General features: G+C 32.7%; 1 protein-coding gene and 1 long non-coding RNA gene across 6 annotated transcripts in view; one reads left to right on the top strand and one right to left on the bottom strand.

Moving 5' to 3' along the window:
* Nucleotides 1–22,071, bottom strand: part of LOC129531652 (uncharacterized) — a 556,454-nt gene that overhangs the window by 129,699 nt on the left and 404,684 nt on the right. The window lies entirely within an intron of this gene.
* The window catches only part of RGS21 (regulator of G protein signaling 21), a 50,292-nt gene continuing 33,963 nt past the window's right edge, over nucleotides 5,743–22,071 (top strand). Inside the window, exon 1 of the mRNA XM_004028069.3 lies at nucleotides 5,743–5,856. The gene's annotated coding sequence lies outside the window, so the exon portion shown is untranslated. The remainder of the gene's footprint in view (nucleotides 5,857–22,071) is intronic.

Genomic DNA, 22,071 nt, shown 5'->3' with positions numbered 1-22,071 from the left:
GTCATAATATATGTTACTTCTCAAGGTAAAATAATAAAAAGGATCATTTAAGAAATGAGACACACCTTAAAGACTAGCCTTTTAAGAGTGGCATAAAATAAGTGTATCTGCAATAATTTCACTCATATGGTCAACCACTGACATCTATTGGCAAAAGTAAGCAGGCAGGGTTTGGTTAACTTATGAAAGCAGATAAGTTTTTTTTTTTAATTTTTTTGTGGGAACATAGTAGATGTATATATTTATGGAATACATGAGATATTTTGATACAGGCATAGTTTCATTTTTTCATGAATATCCACAGGCTTTTCATTCCCCTATGCCATCCTTTCTCCCTAACTTCACTCTCCCACTGAGTACTACTTCCTTGACTTTTTATCTAGTGACCTCTCTCCAGTATTTTAATACTTCTAGGCAGTAATGCATTATCAAGGTGCCATTACATTAGCCAGCTTCTGGGGGTAACATATTTCATTTATACATTTAATAAATATTTTTAAGAATCTCTACATGCTGTAAACTGTTTAAGGTGCTATGATACAAAAGTAAACAATACAAACAAAAATCTAAGCTTACCTGGAGTTTTCCATTCAAGTAGTCAAGTAGTAAGAGAGAAAATAAACAGAAAAACAAAATAAATAGTATAGTATACCAGTTGGTAATAAGTGCTATTATATGTTATGGATAAAGTAAACTGGGGAAGGGGGAAAAAACAATTAGGAAGGAGAAGCTGCAGTGTGTTAGCCATGTTAAGTGTACTGGTCAGAGATGCCTTCATTTGACATTTAAGTAAATAAGGTGCAGTAGTAAGCCATGGGAATAGCTAAATGGGGAAGGAATACTCAGAAAGAAGGAAAAGCAAGTGTAAAGATGCTTAGGAATAAGGGTGCTTGGACAGGTAGGAAGGCAGCAAGTAGACCAATGTGACAAGAGTGCAGCAAGCAAAAAGTTGTGTAATGGGAAACCGTATCAGAGAGGTAGATGGGGACATATTCTGTAGGGATGCTCAGGCCACTCCAGGACATGTTTTTTTTTTGTTAGTTGTTTTTTTTTTTTCTTTTTTTTTTTTTAGATGGAGTCTCACTCTGCTGCCCAGGCTGGAGTGCAGTGGCATGATCTTGGATCACTGCAACCTCCCCCTCACAGGTTCAAGCAATTGTCCTGCCTCAGTAGCTGGTGGCTGGGATTACAGGTGCCTGCCACAAGACTCGGCTAACTTTTTTGCATTTTTAGTAGAGAAAGGGTTTCACCATGTTGGCCAGGCTGGTCTCAAACTCCTGACCTCAAGTGATCCACCCGCCTCGGCCTCCCAAAGTGCTGGGATTACCAGTGTGAGCCCATGCCCAGCTGACATGGCTTTAACTCTGAGCAAGATGTAAAGCCAGGGGAAGCTGTGAGTGGAGGAGTGATATGATCTGACTTGCATTTTAAAAGTATCCCCCAATTGGCCACACTGAGAATACACTACAGGACTAAAACCCAAAGAGCACAGAGGTAGCTCAGAGACAACTGTAGTAATCCAGGGAAGAGGCAGTTTAGACTTGAATCAATATAATGAAGATAGAGGTGAGTGCGTAAAGACATGATTATATTTTGAAAGTAGAATCAAATAGGTTTGATAAGTGAATGGAAGGGGGAAATGAAAGAAAAAGAAGGGGAAAAGAAAAAGACTGTTAACAAAGCCAAAATTATGTCCTCTCTGCAAGTAAAGATAAACCATAATGGGAAAGCCCGAGATTATTCTTTACTTTTTTGCACTTGTATATGTGATAAGTTAATATAATAAAAGAATCTTGTAACATTCTGAACTCAAAGACACTGAATTACTCTTTCATAAGATTTTTATGGCCATGGGTGTTACAAATGGAAAAGTCCATTATCTTTTCAAGTATATTTCAGATACATTACAAAACACACGATTTGAATTTATTGTAACACTATAGTATTGAATTGTTTCCCATGAGCATTTGATAAATATGTTTTCCAAAGCTCTTCCTCAAGTCATAAGACATTAATTATTAGATCCCCATTTAACTATAAAATTCTAATTGATAAGACTACTTAGAAAAAATACAATATGATATTCTAATGAGAGCATCAATAATATATCCAGATTTAAATCACTAAGGAGGTATAGACCTTCAATAACATATTTCAATACTGTTTGTAATTTGGATGCTTGACTTATTTCAAAAGTGTCTGTTGGCTAAGTTAACTGATAGCCACCTCTGCATCAGTTATGAAATCCGGACATGCAATCAGCAGCTCCACATGAGACACTCTGGGTGGCACACTCTAATTTCCTTGTATTTCCTCCAACTCTTTTTATATATCTAAAATTGGCCATATATCTTCTGGCAAGCTATTGCTTTATCTACCATATACAGAACTTCTTAGAACAGTTCTAAATTCTATCCTTCAAAACATTTTCTTGAACTTTTTGGCAAAATAGTTTTTATTCAAAAATCTATCTCTTTACTGTTTTTATTATACCTTTTCTTTTATGATATTGTTTCCTTAGACAATCCAAATTCATTCTTTCCTCACCCCAACCACTATATTCACTTTATGTGTTTAAATTATTCAATTCTAAGTGAAGCTATCTTAGAAATCAATAAACTTAGTTTACAGAGTATTTCCAATGAAAATAATTGTTTAAAACTGTAGTGTATATGTGCATGTGTGTGTAGTCTTGTAAGAAGCATTCAAATTTTATTTTTCCTTTCTTGTTTCTGACCTTCCATTTCCAATATCCTTTGCCTCTCACTGGATTGTGAATGTGCCCTTTCCCTACATCTGAAAATCTTTCAACCTTCACCATTCATTCTAAGAATCAGCAATATGTTATGTTTTTATAGAACCTTTCTTCCAGGGAACAGAGAGTGTTTCACATATATTACCACATTCATCCTTAAAATTTCTCTCACAACACCCATAGCCCTGCTTAAACTATGCTTCAGTTGAAACCTCAGTCTGTATCTTTAGTTCTTTCTTCCTTGACTGCCTTTCCTATAAACTCTGTAAATCACATTTTAGAATCCTGCATCTGTAGAAAATATGCATAATTCTATCACTCAGGTGACCTTTCTTTCTAACCCTGTGCTCAGAATTCACCATTTCTATTTCAAAACTTTGCCACAGGCCAGCTAGTAGGCTTTAGGTTACTAAGGTCTTACTACTTCTCTCTGTAACTTCACTTTTTCTTCGTAATAGTGAAATAATCTGACTTGATTATCATACTGTGATTACCTCCTTTTTTTAACTACGTCACTTAAATTTGCTCTAAACTACATTTGTGTCCCTTTTACACTTGACCTGAGCCAAAAGGCTGAGAAGTGATTGTGTATTTTAAATGTACTTTCTTTTTTCAATAATGATTAAAAATCATCTTCTAAATTTTATTTTTATGGTCATATGAAATTTAAGTATTAAAATAGTTTCCTTAGCAGTAATAGCTAACATGTGTTAATGTTTACCATGTAGTGATCACTTTGATAAATGCTTAGATGGTACCTCATTTAATTCTTACTGTAATAGGTATAAGAACTCAATCCTATTTTCTATATATTACTGGTAGAAAAATAAAGGTTTTTAAAGGTTATCTTGCACAAGAATGTACATAGTGTGTAGCCGAACTCAGACTTTGACTAAAGTAGCCAAATCACATCCCTATTTGTCATTTCTCTAAACATTTTCTCTAAACAATTACCGTAAATTGAGAGTTAAAAAAAAACCTGCAATATTACTTTTTCTCAGAATTTACCTGTTGCCTATAAAAACACTGTATTTGGTAACTTAGTTTTAGATCTGAACTGGTTCAGAAAAGTAGTATAAAATCTGTTTACTTGGATGAGACTACCACTACTCATAGGTTAAAAATAAATCAGACTTCAAAGTAAGTCATTACCTCTAATCAGAATTAAAATAATTCATTACGTTCAATATGCATTTCAAAATGAAATCAAAATCATTACAGAGAACTTAAGAGGTAAGAGCTATTATTCTATAGAGGATTTGTTTTCTATTTTTTTCCCTGAGCTATCTAGTGCCCCATTTTGTTTTTGTTTTGTTTTGCTTAATGAAATGGCATACTTATACATCATGTATCAATTAACAAAAGGGATACATTCTGAGAAATATGTCATTAGGTGATTTCAATGTATGAACATCATAGAATGAACTTACAAACCTAAGTGGCATAGCCTATTGCTCCTAGGCTGTAAGCCTGTACGCCATGCTACTGTCCTGAATACTGTAGGCAAGTACTTGTATATCTAAACATAGGAAAGGCATAGTAAGATTGGAAAGTACTATAATCTTACAGGATCATCATCATCTATGTGGTTCATTATTGACTGTAACATCATTAGAAGGCACAGATCTGTATTAGTGAGAGCTAGTCTGTTACATATGGCCAAATTTATTACACAGTATCAGCATTTCCCTTTGATTTATTAATTCTAAGAAATTGATCAAGATTTCTATGTGAATGTTTCTTCTCATGAAGCTTACATTTCTTCAGGCATTGTGTGTAGCACAAGAGGGACATTAAGTATACACACATTGAGACAAAAAGAAAATAAATAACCTAACTTTCAAAATTGTTTGGGTAAAGCTAACAATTATGCTAAATATTTTCCTTTATAGATGTATCACATTTCAAATACTACATACATAGCATATATTTAACGGAGTTTAGTAAAATGTCAAGTAAAACTACTTAGTAAAGCAATATATTTCTTCCTGCAATAATACTTAAACACATTTGAGGCTATGTGAGTAGTAAAGAGTTAATTATTTGCACTAAAACCCAAAGGTCCAGAGTTAAAATGTGACAATCTATTGAAGTTTTTGATATGCCAGTGTTACAGCATAGAAAACAAAACATATTCAATAAATTAATCATTAATGCATCTAGATCGTAAAATAGGATGAGCATTAAAATGCTCTCACCGCAACAGCTGATGTTTCATTGATACAGGAAAGGCTCAAATAATCTGGACAGATGAAGTGGTTGTATAATATTTTCCTCCTTCTCCACTTCAAGTATATCTGTCCAATTTTAGGCCCATTACTTTAAAAAAGAGAGCATAGTTTGATAATTTCCCTTCACTATCTGCTTGACTTGATAAAGATGTTGTTCATACATTAAAAGTTATGCCTTGATTAGCTGAAATCATAAAATAATGGTATGTAGCTTTTAAGTATTTTAAGTGTCTTCCACATAAGCTTCGAATCATTGAAACTAAAGGCTATAATCTGGGCAGATGTGAAACTAAAGACAAATTTCCTATGCAAACATGTATACCATATGAAAGCCATGCAAATTCTGCCTTCAGAAGAAAAACAAAGGCTTGTTTTATTTTTTTCCCTCAAACTGAGCTACTTTATCAGAGTACAATTGCAAAGTAAACATTTACATATTTTTGACTGGAAAAATAATTTCCATACCACATGTATGTGACTTCACAATGTGAAGATTTTAGGACACTGACACGAATAGGTACCAGGTCATTAAAAAAAGAGACTCAGATAGTCGGAGTTACTGTTACATTTATTATATATTTGATAGGAACACCACCAAAATTCTTCAAATTAAAACTAACTAAAATCTAAATATCTTGATTATGGAATGGATTCAACGGTGTTTAGATATTAAACTTCACCTCAAAAATAATGTGGTTATATGAAGATTGTGTAGAAAAGAAAAATATATGGTAGAGAGTATGTTAATATAGAAAAGTTACCACTTGGAAAACAATTCATCTGAAAGAAACACCGATTTTCTCATCTATCCTGTCAACAAAGAAGGAATCAAGAGAGCAAGGCCAGTGATTTCCCCTGCATTGCATTTGTGTGAGTATAAAGAGATTTAAGGTTTATTATATAAATGAACTTGTTACAAAGATTAAACTGATGACATTTAGAGATAAAAATGCCAACTATTAGATCCTATTCATCAAACTCAGCGAGTTTGGAATCATAAAAAGAAAAAATTTTACTAGCTATTCATTTGGTAACATTTGCAGAAAATAATATATTATCACAGATTGTCAAAGAACTGACACTTTGCCAACTAGTCTGCTTCAAATTTGTAAAAAAGATGAACAAAGGATATCAGACTCCACAGGAGGGGAGAGAAAAAGATAAGACATAGGATTATAGAACCCATAGAATTTTAAAGCTAGAAGAAATGTAAAAAAAAAAATCTATCTCATACTTTTCTTATATCCTTTTGGAAAAGCAACTAGAACAAGTAATAATAACATCTTTCTCAAGGACACACAGCGGGTGGCCAATTACCATACCTGAAAGTAATGAATTACATAAATAAAGAAAATGTGAGAAAGATGTTACATACAGCATACAAAAGCACATTAGATATAATATTACTATTTTTATGTCTTTACTTATATATGGTTAAATGACTTGAGTAGAACTTGATAGGATAAAAGCACTACTTCAACAATGTTTAAAGTTTTAAAGATATATTTCAGTTAGTACTTTCACTATTCTTCAAATTTTATTTTTAAAATAATTTTGAAAAATGCATCTTCATACCACCCTAAGTAAAGTCTTATTAACTTATAACTTATATTAAGTTCTTTAAAATTAGTTTATATAATTTTAGTTTGTAATTTCATAAAATTTTTAGTCAACATGTGCATTCACAACTCAAGATGAAATGGTTGTTACTTTGTTTTGGCATTTACTAGTACATGTATTATAGTATATGTATAACATATTAGTGGTTTGTACCATGCCCTAAAACTTATGACACCAAATGCTGGCAACCCTTTCTCCTGCTTTCTAAAATGTATTATAGTCTAAAATATTAGTAAATATTAATATATTCATCTTATAACTGCCTTTTTAAGAAATCAATATCCTGTTATTTTTAGACAATGTCAAAATATTGCATTATCTTAAAAAAACCTAGTCATTAAACTTAGAAATGTCAAGTACACCTGTGAATTTGTTAAGGGGACACTATAATTTTCTATTTGATTTGAAAATAAATCAAGCAGCCACAGCATTCTCAAAGTAACACTATTAATTACTTCTGCTAATTGCCTCTGAGCAATTGGGAAAGAAGTAAAGCAATCTCCTCTGGTTTGATTTGAAGGACATCACAGGATCTCACCCCATCAGACTGCCTCTAACATTCCCCCTCCTTGGGGCTAGACTCTATCCCTCCCAGAACAGCAAAATCTGCCAGAAGTTTTACACTGAGCTAAACTCTCTGTTCAGGCCTTTATGCGATGTTGTCCTCGCCCAAGATTTATCTTCCAGCAGAAAAACAGGGAGAATGTCATATCTAAAGGAGAAATTCCTAGGTCAGATATCATTTACTTCTTAATTTTGGCTTAGTCTGTCTTTATTGATGGGTTTTATCATTCAGGAGCCATTCTAGTACTTAAAATGATATTGATTAATCTTCATACTCATCATTGCTCAAGTTTGGAGGAAAAAAATGTGTATTGAAAGAATAAAAAACCCTTTTTATTCAACAATTTTTTGAAAAATAACACTTCCAAGAACTATTGCTGATCCATGTCATTATCACCATAAAAACCAGCTGGTAATTTTTACTTAGATATAAATGAAAGATGGGAATAATTTTATGTAGTCACGGTGTCTATCTGTAAATCAATAAACAAAAAGAAGGGCACAATAAAATCCATTTTAAGAGTTCAAGAGTGGGTAGAGTGGCTCATGCCTGTAGTTCTAACACTTGGGGAGGCCAGAATGGGAGGATTGCTTGAGGCTAGAAATTCAAGACCAGTCCGGGAAAATTAGCAAGGTCCCCTCTGCACCCCCATCTCTATAAAAATAATTTAAAAATTAGCCTGGTGTGGTGTGGTGGTCCACACTTGTAATCCTAGCTACTTGGGAGGCTGAGGAGGGAAGTGTCACTTGAGTTCAGGAGTTCAAGGCTGCAGTGAGCTATGATTGCACCACTGCACTACAGACTGGGTGAGAGAACAGAACCCTTTCTCTAAAAATCAAAAAAATAATCCAATAAGCTTTTAACATGAGAATCCCTTCCAACTTTTTTTTATATCAGTTGTTTCAAAATGTTTGTTTTCTAGGAAAATTAATCCTCCAATCTATATGTATGTGTGTACATATATATAATTTTCTTCTGCTGCTATAGATTATCCAAAAATAAGAAAACAAACAAGCAAATAAAAATTCATATTTGGAAAGAATTTTACATGCTCTTTGCTAAGGCTATGTATGCAATTTTCCAAAATGAGAGAAATACCTGAGTAATCAAGCAACCTTACCTTCATATTTTTTTAAAATAATAGATTCATTGAAATGAGACACTGGTTAATTAAAAAAACAAGATGAGCTTTAAGGGATGACCAGTATTAAGTAAACTTCTGAATCTGCCAGTTATCAATTGTGATTATTCAGGCTACTTTTCTGATTTTTCGAGTAATTTTAGCTACTACATAAGGCACGTAAGTGGATAAAATTGATTTTTTGACATAGAACTTCTGCTACAATGTGTGATACATAGTAGATGTTTAATAACTGATGGTTCTCTTTCCTCTATGTGCCAGCCATTAGACTAGTTCTAATCCCAGCTGTGCAATTCTGATAAGATTATTCAACTCTCCATGCCTCTGTTTCTTCATCTAAAAATGGTGACAAAGGGGAGCTGAAGAAGGATACTCAATTGTGTTTTACCTGTGGTTGCTGGAAGTCAGAAGCCTTTGGGTAAAGGGAAAAGATGATGGATCCACACAGTGAAGTATATTATAGCAATTAGAAGCAAAGGTCACACAGCAATATAGATAGATCTTTTTAAAACTGCAATACCAGATGAAAGACATTAAGAAACAGAAGGGTAACAACACACACTGGGGCTTTCAGAGAATCGAGGGTGGGAGGAGGAAGAGGGTCAGGAAAAATAGCTAATGGGTACTAGGCTTAATATCTGGGTGAAATAATCTGTTCAACAAACCCCCATGACATAAGTTTACCTATCTAACAAACCTGCACTTGTACCCCTGAACTTAAAAGTTAAAAAGAAGCAAAATGAAATATATCACACAATGACATTTGTTTAAATTAAAATATTTGCATAAAAATTGCAACACACATTTTGCAAGAATACATGCACACAGATGTTCAACATCACAAATGTGGCATGGGAGGTTGAGAATCAGAGCACCTCATATAGTAGAAACTCAATAAATACTAATCCTCTAGCACAGACCATGTAAAATGTAAAGGAACGTGTATGTGTATGTGTATGTGTATGTGTATGTGTATGTGTATGTGTATGTGTGAGGATGTGTTGTAATAACCTCTCCAGAATTTCCTGGTAAGAAAATACATTCAATCTAAAGCAGGGCTACCAGTGATAAAGCTAAAACCTTGCTTGAACATGACTTTTATGATTTACTATATTATTAATTTAACTTCCTACTGCTACATTAGCAGTTTCAGAAAAAAAGAGAATAAGAAATAACATGAGAAGAAACAAAGCAAATTTAGAATTAGCTAATTGACCAAAAATATTTTTATATTTTTTCAGCTTGGCTGACCTTAAATTAAACATTTGTACATTTTCATGTCTGGCAGCAACAACAAAAAAAGATTCTAAACACTAATTATAATGCTTAAGGATTTACAAAACTTTGACTCCCTATATCATTTATAAACCTTGCAATTAGCATATTTTTAAAGGATTGACTGTATAACAGGTAATATTATCATGACTCTATATTTTTAATTCATCTAATTGAATATCTATTTTGAATTTGAATTTTCAGTTTCATGAAGAAATATCCTAATATTTAAATTCTAAAGCTAAGACTTCATGTCTCTAAAATATGTATATTAAAAGCTATTAATAAAATTAAGTCAATATTCATGACAAAATTACCCTTTTCTGTTAGATTTAGATTTCTATTCGACCCCATTTTTTCTAATAAGCACTTCTTTAGAAACAGAAAGAATAATACACCTTGATTTTTGAGAAGAAATACTCTTTAAAACTGTCCATCAACTAATGAAACCACCAATTTAATTACTTTTCTCAATCTCAAGAATATAAAATGATCTAATTTATAATTAGTGTTATGACAAGTGCCTAATAAACTTAAAATGATTTGACATTAGGGCTGAATTTTCATTGGAACTGGTGGAAAGTTTTATAACTCGGGGATTTTCTAATCCCCAGGCATATTGATGAAATCTAACTCTAATATAAAATCATCCTGATCTTTGCTGTTTTCTGATTATAACTTTAGGTACCAAACACTACAAAAGTAAATAAATTAAAAAGTTATTGACACTTCATAAAAAGGAGCTAATTCTTATTGATTTTATTTTAATGCCATTTTTACTCTTATATTAATCATTTGTATATTTATAATATGAGCATAAGTTAAAAGATGTACCATATGCATGTACAATTAGTATAAATCAAATTATTTTCTCATGAATATGACATACTCACTCTTTGATGTATTAAAAAAGAGCCCTGATCTGAAGAGAATATGATATTTGAGTCTGTTTTTATTTTTAATACTTGAAATAAATCTTTCATTTTGAGTAGGTCTTTATATTAGAATTGAAAACTTTGACTAAAAAATAAAAAACAGCTAAAAACACAAACACCCACAATTTCCCCCAACACACACACACTGAGATTATAGCAAGTAAATCTTCTGCAAGTCTCATTTTTAAAAAGTAATTTGATGCAGATTTTTCTTATAATATCTTTTAAACACACAATATGTTCCCAGGAAATTACAAGTGGAACGGCTAATCTAATATCCTGCCCCTTGCAGGGGACTGCAGCTGATAACTTCCAGGGAAATTGACAACTACCCAGTCTTTCCCCTCAGGAATGTACATGACTTCACAAGAAAGGTATATTCAGTTCCTTTAGAACCTGAGAAGATTCATTTGAATATAGAAGCATGACATTCAAATATCTAAAGTTCATTATAAATTTTGTGTCAGCAGAAAAAAAAATCCTGTCAAGGAAAGGATCAATCTAATCAATCAAATTAATTGTTCCAAACCTCAGAATATTTTTTCACACTTCCAGACCAACAGGCCCATCAAATGCCACAGGAAGGCTCTCTTAGGAAGAAATTTACAAATTCACAGTTCTAATGAATGGCACAAAAGCTTTCACTATTTTCCCATTCTGAGGCTGGACTCACGATTTTATCCGTTTCTATGTAATCAATAAACATTCTCAAACATACAACTGAAATGTTTGTTTCTAATAACCCATTTTGTGTTCTAACAATCCCCTTAATTTGTATCTTCTAAATCAAATCTCCTCATGACATTACCTGGTTTCCCAAGTTCTTCCACTAACGCCAGACACTTCCAGCCAGGATCCCACGCTAGAGCACACCACTCAAACAACTCAACACCATCTCCCCAAATTTCACTGCCTATTGTCCTATTTGTTCACCCTTCTAAAAGGGTGTCTTAAACTGTCTTAAACTAAGATTCTAATAACTGCAAAAAGTTTACTCTGTCAAAATAAGCATTATTTAAATTCCCTGATACTCTGGATTGGATTCTGAAGTAGAAAGAGGAAATCAGTGGGAAACCAGATGAAATCTGAATAAATTTCAGAGTTTAAATATCAGTAATATACCACTGTTGACTTCTGTTTTTAAAAACCTGTCATGATGATGTAAAATATTAAGGGGGCGGGGATGGATGAAGCATCTATCTGGATTTTATATCATCTTTGCAACTTGTCTGTAAGACTAAAACTATTCCAAAATAGTTTATTTAAAAAATAAGTGTTGTGTTTTTAAAAGAGACTTCAATGTATTGACACAAAGGACGAGGAAGATGGAAATTGCAGATACAGTGTTAGTTTTGCAACAAGAGAAGTTTGAGATGAAGAAAGTGTAGTCACTCCTGTTTTACCCCACAAACGCAGTTGCCTCTTTCTGCCTTTGCATAAAGGTTGGCTGTGAAGGAAATTCCATTTATTTGCATGGCATCTGCTCAGGCAACTACATAATCTCAGATTTGCTTTTCAGAGAGATGAATCCTGTTGCATTATGGAGTATGGCCTTTACAAAGGAAAGAGAAGTTGCCAGGTGAGCACTTAAGCCTCTGTTGCAGGAATGTTAGGCAAAAGTTGTGATAGACTAGTGAAAGTAAAGAGAAACTGAAATGAATAAATCAGGAAATATGAAGAAAATATATAACATGAAGAAAATAGATAATGGCAAGAGTGAGGGAAGAATGAAAAATGACTCCCAGATTTGCTTGTCACTGAGTAGATGATTGAAAAATTGACTGGGAAAAAAAAGTTATAGAAGGAGACATGTGGATAGAGGGCAAAGATGATGAGCATATAGATGCTTAGGCGCTTATGGAGATTTTAAGTGGCAATGGAAATGATAATAAGCTCAGAAGAAGGGTTGAACTGCAGGTGAAGACTGGACAACCAACAGCCTGAAAGTGATGTGGATAAATTTCCTGAAGATTACTTAAAAAGTTATTAAGATGATCCAAGTAGAATGCATAGGTTCAGAAATGAATAAAAACTAAAGTTCCAAATCATATAAATGCACAGCCCAGAGATTATAAATCAGGCTATTCCTTAGACAGATTCAAGTATTATGCTAAGAAGTGTATTCAAAAAAGTTGTTTGTAAGGAAAAAAAACCTGATTGTTAAAAAACTAATTTTGCCTCATGTAAATGTTTACATCATGTTTCATTGTTCATCCCTAAGAAATACCACAGTTAATAGAGAAAAGCAAATATATAGCTAAATATAGATAGAAATAATACACATGTAATCATTATTAACTGTTTCCACAGACACATGTTTATTTCTCTACAGTCATAACTTCATAAAAACAGCATAAAGAGTTTTCTTTAATATTAGAGGATAAATGGGTCTTTTTACTAACAATATCTTTAGTTATATTTTGGTTGAAATGAAGTTAGTAAAGCTCTAGAAGGACAAATTCTACAAGACATTTAAACAATTTTCTCATTAGGCAAGTTTTCACTTCAGTTTGATTACTGATCTACATTAACATATAATTTTTCCTTGTTTAGATTTCTCTACTGAAAGAGATCTGCTTCACAGCAAGATAAGGCATTAGCAGTTGCACTTAACAATTTCATATAGCAGTAGTTGTAGAATTGAACTCAGTATCAAGCATATGACTTCTTGTTCCCTTAAGAAGAGTGTTTCATTTCAATGTGAATTTCACATTGGAAAAAACTGAAATAATGATTACGTTGCACTTGGAAATCTGCACATAAAACACCAAAAATATTCACAGAGGAATGTGTGTATGTGTGTGCATGCACACACATACACACCCACATAATTATAAAATTTTGGCATTCACACACACATAAGTATAAAATTTTGGCATTCAAAAACCTCCATCCATAGAAAAAAATTACATTAGCTTTATTCATATATATTAAACACTACTTATCCTAACTTTGATGTTAAAAAATTTTATATTGAATCTCATCAAAGGTAAGCCTACAAAGTCTATCCCAGGCCAACAAATGTCTTAGTAACATGGTAATCATTCAGAAGCTTAATTGAAAAATAGGAAATCGATGAGTCTAAGACAAGGCTGGAAAGGTGAGACTCTATAAGCTACAAAAATCCTTTTGGTGATAACAGAGTTAAATCTTGGCCTCTTCTCTCCGTTTTTAATTTCCACTATCCTTGGGAATAAGGATGATCTGGCTTGAATATCTTATTTTAGTTTTGTTTTTCAACTTTTATTTTAGGTTATTACATTATGCTGGGGTTTGGTGTACAAGTGATTTCATCACTCACATAGTGAGCATAGTACCCAATAGGTAGTGTCTATTTTTCCCATCTTTGTGTTCACATGGACACAATGTTTAGCTCCGACTTATAACTAAGAACAGGAGGTATTTGGTTTTCTGTCTCTGAATTAATTTGCTTATGATAATGACCTCCAGCTGCATCCACATTGCTGCAAAGGACATGATTTGGTTTTTGTTTTATAGCTGTGGAGTTTTCTATGGTATATATGTAGCATATTATCTTTACCCAGTTGATGGACATCTTGGTTGAGTACCCATCTTTACTAATGTGAATAGTACTGCGATGAATATATGAGTGCATGTGTCTTTTTGGTAGAACAATATATATATTCCTTTCGGTAAATATCCAGTCATGGGACTGCTGGGTCAAATGGCAGTTCTGTTTTAAGTTCTTTGAGAAATCTCCAAACTGCATGGCACAGAGGCTGAACTAATTTACATTCCCACCAGTGTATAAGTGTTCCCTTTTCTCTGCCACTTTGCCAACATCTGTTATTTTGTGACTTTTAATAACAGCCATTCTGACTGGTGTGAGATGGCATCTCATAGTGGTTTGATTTGCATTTCTCTGATTAGTGATGTTGAGCACTTTTTATATGCTTGTTTGCTGTATGTATGTCCTCTCTTGAGCAGTCTCTGTTCATGTCCTTTGCCCAATTTGTAATTGGGTTGTTTTTTGCTTGTTGAATTGTTTAAGTTCCTTATATATTCTGGGCATTAGACCTTTGTCAGATGCAGTTTGTGAGTTTTTCTAGTTTTAAATCATCTTGTGATACTAATAAAAGTTTTATTTGATTAAATGGAGACAGATCCTGCAGAAAGAATATGGATCTGTATATGTTAACTTGCAAAACAGAAGTTGTATTCTATAGGAATGATTTTAATTATTTACATTATTAAGATAAAATATGGCTCTTCTGCGACTCATAATGGATACTTGAAAGCTATGGATCCTGCAAATATTACAACTTAAATATAAGGAATATGGAATGACTGTTGTCTCTATGGACTAACAAATCTAGGTAGCCTTTGTGGCACCAGATTTGTAAAAAGGTTTGACATGACTTTAAAATAATGATGTTTCTTTTTATGTTATACCACTTAATGATATAAAAGTTATTTTAAAATACATTAAGCCATTATGATATAAACAATGTTGTTGTATCCAGTGTTACTGAACTGGATAGAGAAAGAAAGAAGCCAAATTAGACTCTCTAAAAACGGCTAAACAAAATGTGTTCAAATTTTAACTCTACAGCTTGCTAATTTTATGACTTAAGTAAGATAAATTCCACACCTAAAAAATACGGTTAATAATATTTACCTCAAATTATTTTTAACAACTTGGAATGACATAAGGAAATAATTCTATAAATTGAAAAGTACTTATGTGTGTACTCATTATGTTTGTCATATTGCTTAATCAACATGAAAGCCAAGCAAGTTGTCTTTATTTTGATGAATAAAATTCAAGAAATTGAATAGGCAAAGTGAAATACAATTTTCTCAGTTTTAGAATATGGAAATGCACACAATGATAGAGTCCTGTTGAAACAAAATTATTTTACGTGCAATATGTATTAACTCAGTTTGTATTTATAATATACACAACTGTTTTCAAACACAATATTCTTCCCAAACTTTGGAAGTAGCATCTTTATGTGCCTATCATTTAAGTCAAGAAGGACATAAATTGTACTAACCACTTGTTCACAGCAGGTGAAGAATGCCAATAAATTAATGTGCAGATCTGCATAATTCTAATATTATAGATAGTAAAGTCAAAAGAGCTCTCCAAAAAGTTTTCACACACACAAAGTTCTAGGGCTCTTTTATCCTGTTTTAGAGTATTGTCAAGGATGGTAGAAAAATCCACTTTATGTTCTAATAAAATGGTTTTTCGATGAGTCCTAGAGAAGTCAGCCATTTCCTTCAAAAATAATAATAGAATGTGTAGAAGCACATAAACTCTTTCAATGTGCATCGAATAATAGAGAAATTGTTAAACATTTAACTGACCTAAGAAGCTATACAAGTCACCCAAACAGCATGTGACCTTAATAAAGGTGTGGATATGGGTATTACCAAGTGGCAAAGAGCAATGAAAAAAAAAGAAAATAAGTGCAGTATAAAATGTGCAGAGTTCAGGAAAATGACAGTAGCCTCCGAAAAAGCATCAGAAAAAAGAAGTGGCAACAAAATATTCTAGCAACGAGTAGATTATAAAATACACAGATCATATAAATACAAGAAATCCAGAAAGTAAAAATCTAGTAATAATGCTAAATCTCAAAAGTCTATGAGATTTAAAATTATTGCATTTTAAAACATTCTTATTTTTTTTTTAGTTTTTTTATTTATTTATTTTTGAGACGGAGGTTCACTCTTGTTGCCCAGGCTGGAGTGCAATGTCATGATCTCAGCTCACTGCAACCTTCACCTCCTAAATTCAAGCGATTCTTCTGCCTCAGCCTCCCGAGTAGCTGGGATTACAGGCATGTGCCACCACACCCGGCTAATTTTTGTATTTTTAGTAGAGACAGGGTTTCACCATGTTGGCCAGGCTGGTCTCGAACTCCTGACCTCACGTGATCCACCCACCTCAGCCTTCCAAAGTGCTGGGATTACAGGTGTGAGCCACCACTGGAGGCCACAAAAAACAGTCTTACAAGAATTTGCCATCTGGAAAGCAAAGTTCTATTAAGTAACAAACTGAGCATTTAGTAAATATAGAAAGCCTGTTATATCCCCTGTTATATGCATGAAATGATGACACGAGGAATGAATTAACATGGCAAAAAATAAAGACTCTGACATATAGCAACTGAAGATTTATAATTTCTCATGAAATGCTGATATTTAAGTCATATTGTCTGATCAAAGTGGAAACCAATAAGGTTATCTTTACTTTGAGGAGTAAAATCCATGTAATTGGCAATGTGAACAATATCCCATAGGCAAAATGAATACCATATTCTCAACTTTAAAAAAGAAGGCATACAGGGCCGCGTGCATCTCTGTCATGGACACACGTGATTGATCCTTTAACTGTATTCTTAATCACCGCATATGCATGCCAGGCTGGGCATGGCTCCGAGGGCGGCCAGGGGCAGACGTATGATACAAGACTATTAGAATTAATACTAATTTCATATGTAAAATATATTACCTCAATTTACAGGATAGGAGGTATAAGAATTAGAGATAAAAATTAAACACAGATGGTTACCTAAAATTAGTTGATTTTAGTATTTATAGAGTAAGTGCTTAGTAGTTGAATTAATAATTTAGTAATTGAATTAATAATTTGTCTCTATGGTTTATTATGTTTTTCTAAGTTAAATGTTTCCAAGCTTCAGATAAGAATCTTAATAAAACAGGCCATCAACTATGCTAGGCCATTATATTACTTTCTTTAATCAAAATGGCAAAGACTTTTATTTTTAATGATAAAAACTCATTGTTGAAAAAGTTTAGAGAAATAGGACTTGCAAAAGCAAATTGGTAAAGTGTGTCTAATGGGAAGATTGGAAATAATTATCAAAATATACATTGTGCTTAAAATTTGATCTAGCAATCTCATTTCTAAGAATTTACATTGATATAACTATATATATATAAAATATGTGTACACTAGGATGTTCGTCACAGTAATACAATAGTGGATAAGGAGAAATAACCCTTAAGTTTATAGAGGATTGGTTAAAGAAATCAACAAATAATTTGCAGGTGATAGCTATTATGTTCAAGAATCATATTTATTGATATAGAAATATTAAAGCTTGATACTGAAGTCTCATACATTCACATGGTAAATATGATTAAATTCAATTAACTTACTCCTTTAAAATGTTATACAATTTAAAATTATTTCTCATAGATCAACTTTACAATCCCATGAGAATATTTTTTTTCTTTTTAAATGACAAGAAGACAATCAGGGAAGTTAATATCACTCATAATGATGTGGGTTATAAGTTTTTCGATACAAAAAATCACAAATTTAATATTAACAGATATTACATAGATTTTAGTGGCCAATATTGTCAGGTTTAACTGGAAATAAATTGATAACACCTCAGTGAATTCAGTGATATTGAGTATCTAAAATATACAGAACTGATCCCACTAGTATGAGCATAAAATTCAATTACCTATTCATTTTTTCCTTGGATATATGTCAGCTTCATTATGAGCAGAGGTATACTTCATTTCATTGTTAATTTTGCTTCCCTAGGCCATTTCTCTGAGATTAACCAGGACTTCCGCCTACCAAAGCTACATTTTTTTCTATTTCTGATTCTGATTTGACTATTTCTGATTCTATTTTGAAAAGAATATGAAGGTGTCTTTTAATTTCTCTGCTTATTATTAAGAGAAAAGGGGCATCTATGTAAATTGTGACTTACATAAGAAAAATAAAAACATATAATGACCTATTACTCTAACTTAAAAGAATATCTGTAACAAAGGAATTAAAGTACTAAGGCAGTTTCATAGATTCTATGAAGAAGAGAGATGTTTCTCAAATGAGGTGTGTCATGCAATTAATATAAAACTGTAGTCAAATCTTTGTGCTATAATCTTACTGCCTCAGGCAATAGTACAGATGAGAAAAGGAGGTCAGCATAGGCAGGGAAAAGTAAAAAAAAAAAAATTGAATCATGCTGCAAACCCCAAAAACCTACACACAGAGAATAGATATTCTTTGCCTTTTCCATATTATAAGTAGGATTAGGTATATGAGCTTATTGATTTAAACAGAAGTATTCTAATTCAGTGATAAATTTCATATTTTATACTTGTTTATAGTAAGCTAAAATCATGTTGTGAAGAGCTCCCTAAAGGTTGAGGGAAGAAGAAAAATATAAATTTTTAAACATTTTATATTTATACGTCCAACATTGTTATTAATATTATATATCAACTGGTATTGTTATATATGAGGTAATAGGTGTTGAGAAGAATTTAAAGCTGAATAAATATTTAACTTATCCTTATGGAATAACAAGTCTAAAAGGAGAGATAAGACATGGTCACACACTAGAAGTACACAAGATAGAAAGTGATAAAGCATATAATAGGTGTTATGAAAGTTCAGAGGAGCAACAGATCATTTCCAGTTCTGTTGATCAGAGATGGGAAATCATGCAAGCAAAGCTTTGAAATCCATGGGTAGAATATAGACAACTAAAGACGGTGAGGTTAAATCAATTCCAGAGGGAGTTTGAAATATGGACAGATGTATGAAATGGTTCAGAATTCAAGAAAAGTGTGGGGGGGAAAAGAATTTTCCTAAAGTAGAAGCTACTTTGACCCAATAAACTTCGAAATAAAATCTAGAAAATCAGGTTGAAACCAGATTTTGGCAGACATTGAAAGTCATCTTAAAAGGTTTACACAAAATTTGGTAAATGACGGAGGCATGTAAGATTCTAGGGCAAAAAAAAAATGAGATCTTATGTTTTTCAGTAAGACTCTTCTAAGATATGTAGGATGGATTAGAAGGAGAAGAATCTGGAGACAGTACAATAAGTTAAGAGACGTATTAATCACTAAGAAGTGAGGGCATGGACAAACGGAATGTTGCTGGAGTTGGAGAGTTATAGATAAATGTGAGCGATATCTAAATGAGACCTGACAAGTCATTATCTTCATGTGAAGTTATGTTAATGATAACTCTGAAGCTTTTAATTTCAGTGACTACAAGTATAGTTAAGTCAAAACAAAAAATAAGGATTGAATGATAGACAATTGAAAATGAATTCAGTTTTAAACACTTTGAATTTGATGAGCTGAGGGGTAACCATGTGTATCTGTGCAATAGTTGGGAATGTGGCACTGAGATGTATTTTGTAATTAATTAGGTGATTATGATGTAGTAGATTGTATCAGTGCTTGTGTATGTGGTAGTAACTGAAACCTATGGTTGATGTATATGTTCTGGCTCTACTCAACTAGACTACTTTAAGAAAGACTATAATGGAACATATGAATCCCTGAATAAATAATAGCTCTACATTTTTGTTAATGTCCGGCTGTATGCAGCCACGCAAATTTTGTGGAATTTATTTTCTCCCTCGTTTCTGGATCAAAAAGTTGTAAGTGATCTGATTTTAAAAAAAAAATCTATTTTAAATAAATATGACTGTGGCTGGGTGTGGTGACTCACGCCTATAATCCCAGCACTTTGGGAGGCCTAGGCAGGCAGATCACGAGGTCAGGAGATCGAGACCAACTTGGCCAACATGGTGAAATCCCGTCTCTACTAAAAGACAAAAAATTAGCGTGGTGGCAGGCGCCTGTAGTCCCAGCTACTTGGGAGGCTGAGGCAGGGGAATCGATTGAACATGGGAGGCGGAGGTTGCAGTGAGCCCAGATCGTGCCACTGCACTCCAGCCTGGTGACAGAGCAAGACTTTGTCTCTAAATTAATTAATTAATTAATTAATTAAATAAGACTGTGTACAATTTAAATTGACTTTAAAACATATTATTCAAAAAATTTGACATATTTAAAAACCTATTGAGTGGCACAATGAGAGTAACTTAAAAATTAAGGTACAAGTATTTGATAAAATACTAGAAGATTATGAAAATCATGAGTTAGAAAAATAATAAAACATTTTGAAACATTTACTACTTTAAATATTTTTTAAAAATTTAGACACAAGGGTCTCTACTTTTGTTAAAAGATTGAAAATGTATTTATCTCTTTTCCTTTGGGACCATTTAAAAGTAATATTAAATGAATGAACATTGCATATATCCACAATAATGAAGATATTTAGAGAACGGTCTTAAATAAAAAGAAATCCTTTTTAATTTTGGGGAAATTATTTGATGCAAAAAAAAATACAACAGGGAAAATAAAGTAGAATCTTAGACTGAGGACTTACCATGGTAAAAATTACTAATAAAGAAGTAAAATTCAGGATGTTCATAATCTAAGTGATAAGCTTAAGGTACAGAAAAAGAAAACAGACTTGAAAAGAGAAAATTATTTTTAAAATAATGAAATAAGAATTCCCAGATCTGAACATAAAGCTCCATATTTAAAACATAAATCAACTCAGTAAATGAAAAAAGAACCATGCAAAGGAACAGAATCAAAATATCTCATAAAACCAGTAACAAAAATGCAAAGAAATGAGAATTATATGGGATCAGTAATCAGTAAGATTGGATAGAAAAAGACAATGGAGCAATACCATCAAATTTATAAAGGGAAATGTTTTTCAGCCTAAAATTTAATCCCTGCCAAACTGTCAATTGAATATCAATAGGCAAAAAAAGTCAACCTTGTTCGAAACTTCACACCTTATACTTAAAAAATTAGTTTTAAATGAATCTTAGATTTAAATGTAACTCTAAAATGGTTAGAATATAACAGGAGAAAGTATTTGGGATCTAGGACTGGGGAAGAGTCATTAGACATGACATCAAAAGCACAATTCATAAAAGAAACAACAATAAATTGAACTTTAGCAAAATTAAAAACCTTTGTTATGTGAAAAAGCCTGCTAAGAGAATGAAAAGGCAAACCACATACTAGGAAGTAATATTTGCAAGCTGCATATATAATAAGGAGTTCACATCTACTATACATAAAGAATTCTCAAAACTCAACAGTTTAGCCAGACATGGCACCTGTGCCTCACACCTGTAGTCCTAGCTACTCCAGCGGCTGAGGCAGGAAGATGGATTGAGCCCAGCAGTTCAAGGCTGCAGTCAGTGAGCTACACAGTCATGCCACTGCATTCCAGCCTGGGTGAGAGAGCAAGATACTCTCCTCCTATCCAAATGTCTCAAAAAAATTTTTTTTAATAAAAAAAAACCTCAACTGTTAAAAAAAATAACAAATAACAATTCAATTAGAAAAAAGGTAAAATACAAGAGGCATTTCATTGAAGAGAACATATAGATGGCAAATATCACATGAAAAAAAAGGGTCAACATCACAAGCTGTTAGGGAATTAAAATTAAGACCAAGATGAGTTATCACTGCCGATCTAGGTAATAGAACAGATAAAAATGTCTTTAATGACAAAACAAAAATCTCATTAGGATGCAGAAACAGTGCACCTCTCATACACTGCAGGTAGCATATAAAGTGATAGTCTTTCTGAAAATAATTTGGCATTTTCTTAAATACACACACACACACATACACACACACACACACACACACACACACACACTTACCATAGGACCCATCAATTGTAATCCTACACA

The sequence above is a fragment of the Gorilla gorilla genome, chromosome 1, assembly GCF_029281585.2.
Source record: "Gorilla gorilla gorilla isolate KB3781 chromosome 1, NHGRI_mGorGor1-v2.1_pri, whole genome shotgun sequence".
Taxonomy (NCBI): domain Eukaryota; kingdom Metazoa; phylum Chordata; class Mammalia; order Primates; family Hominidae; genus Gorilla; species Gorilla gorilla.
The sequence above is the reverse complement of the archived record's forward strand: the minus strand, read 5'-3'. Positions and strand labels throughout refer to the sequence as shown.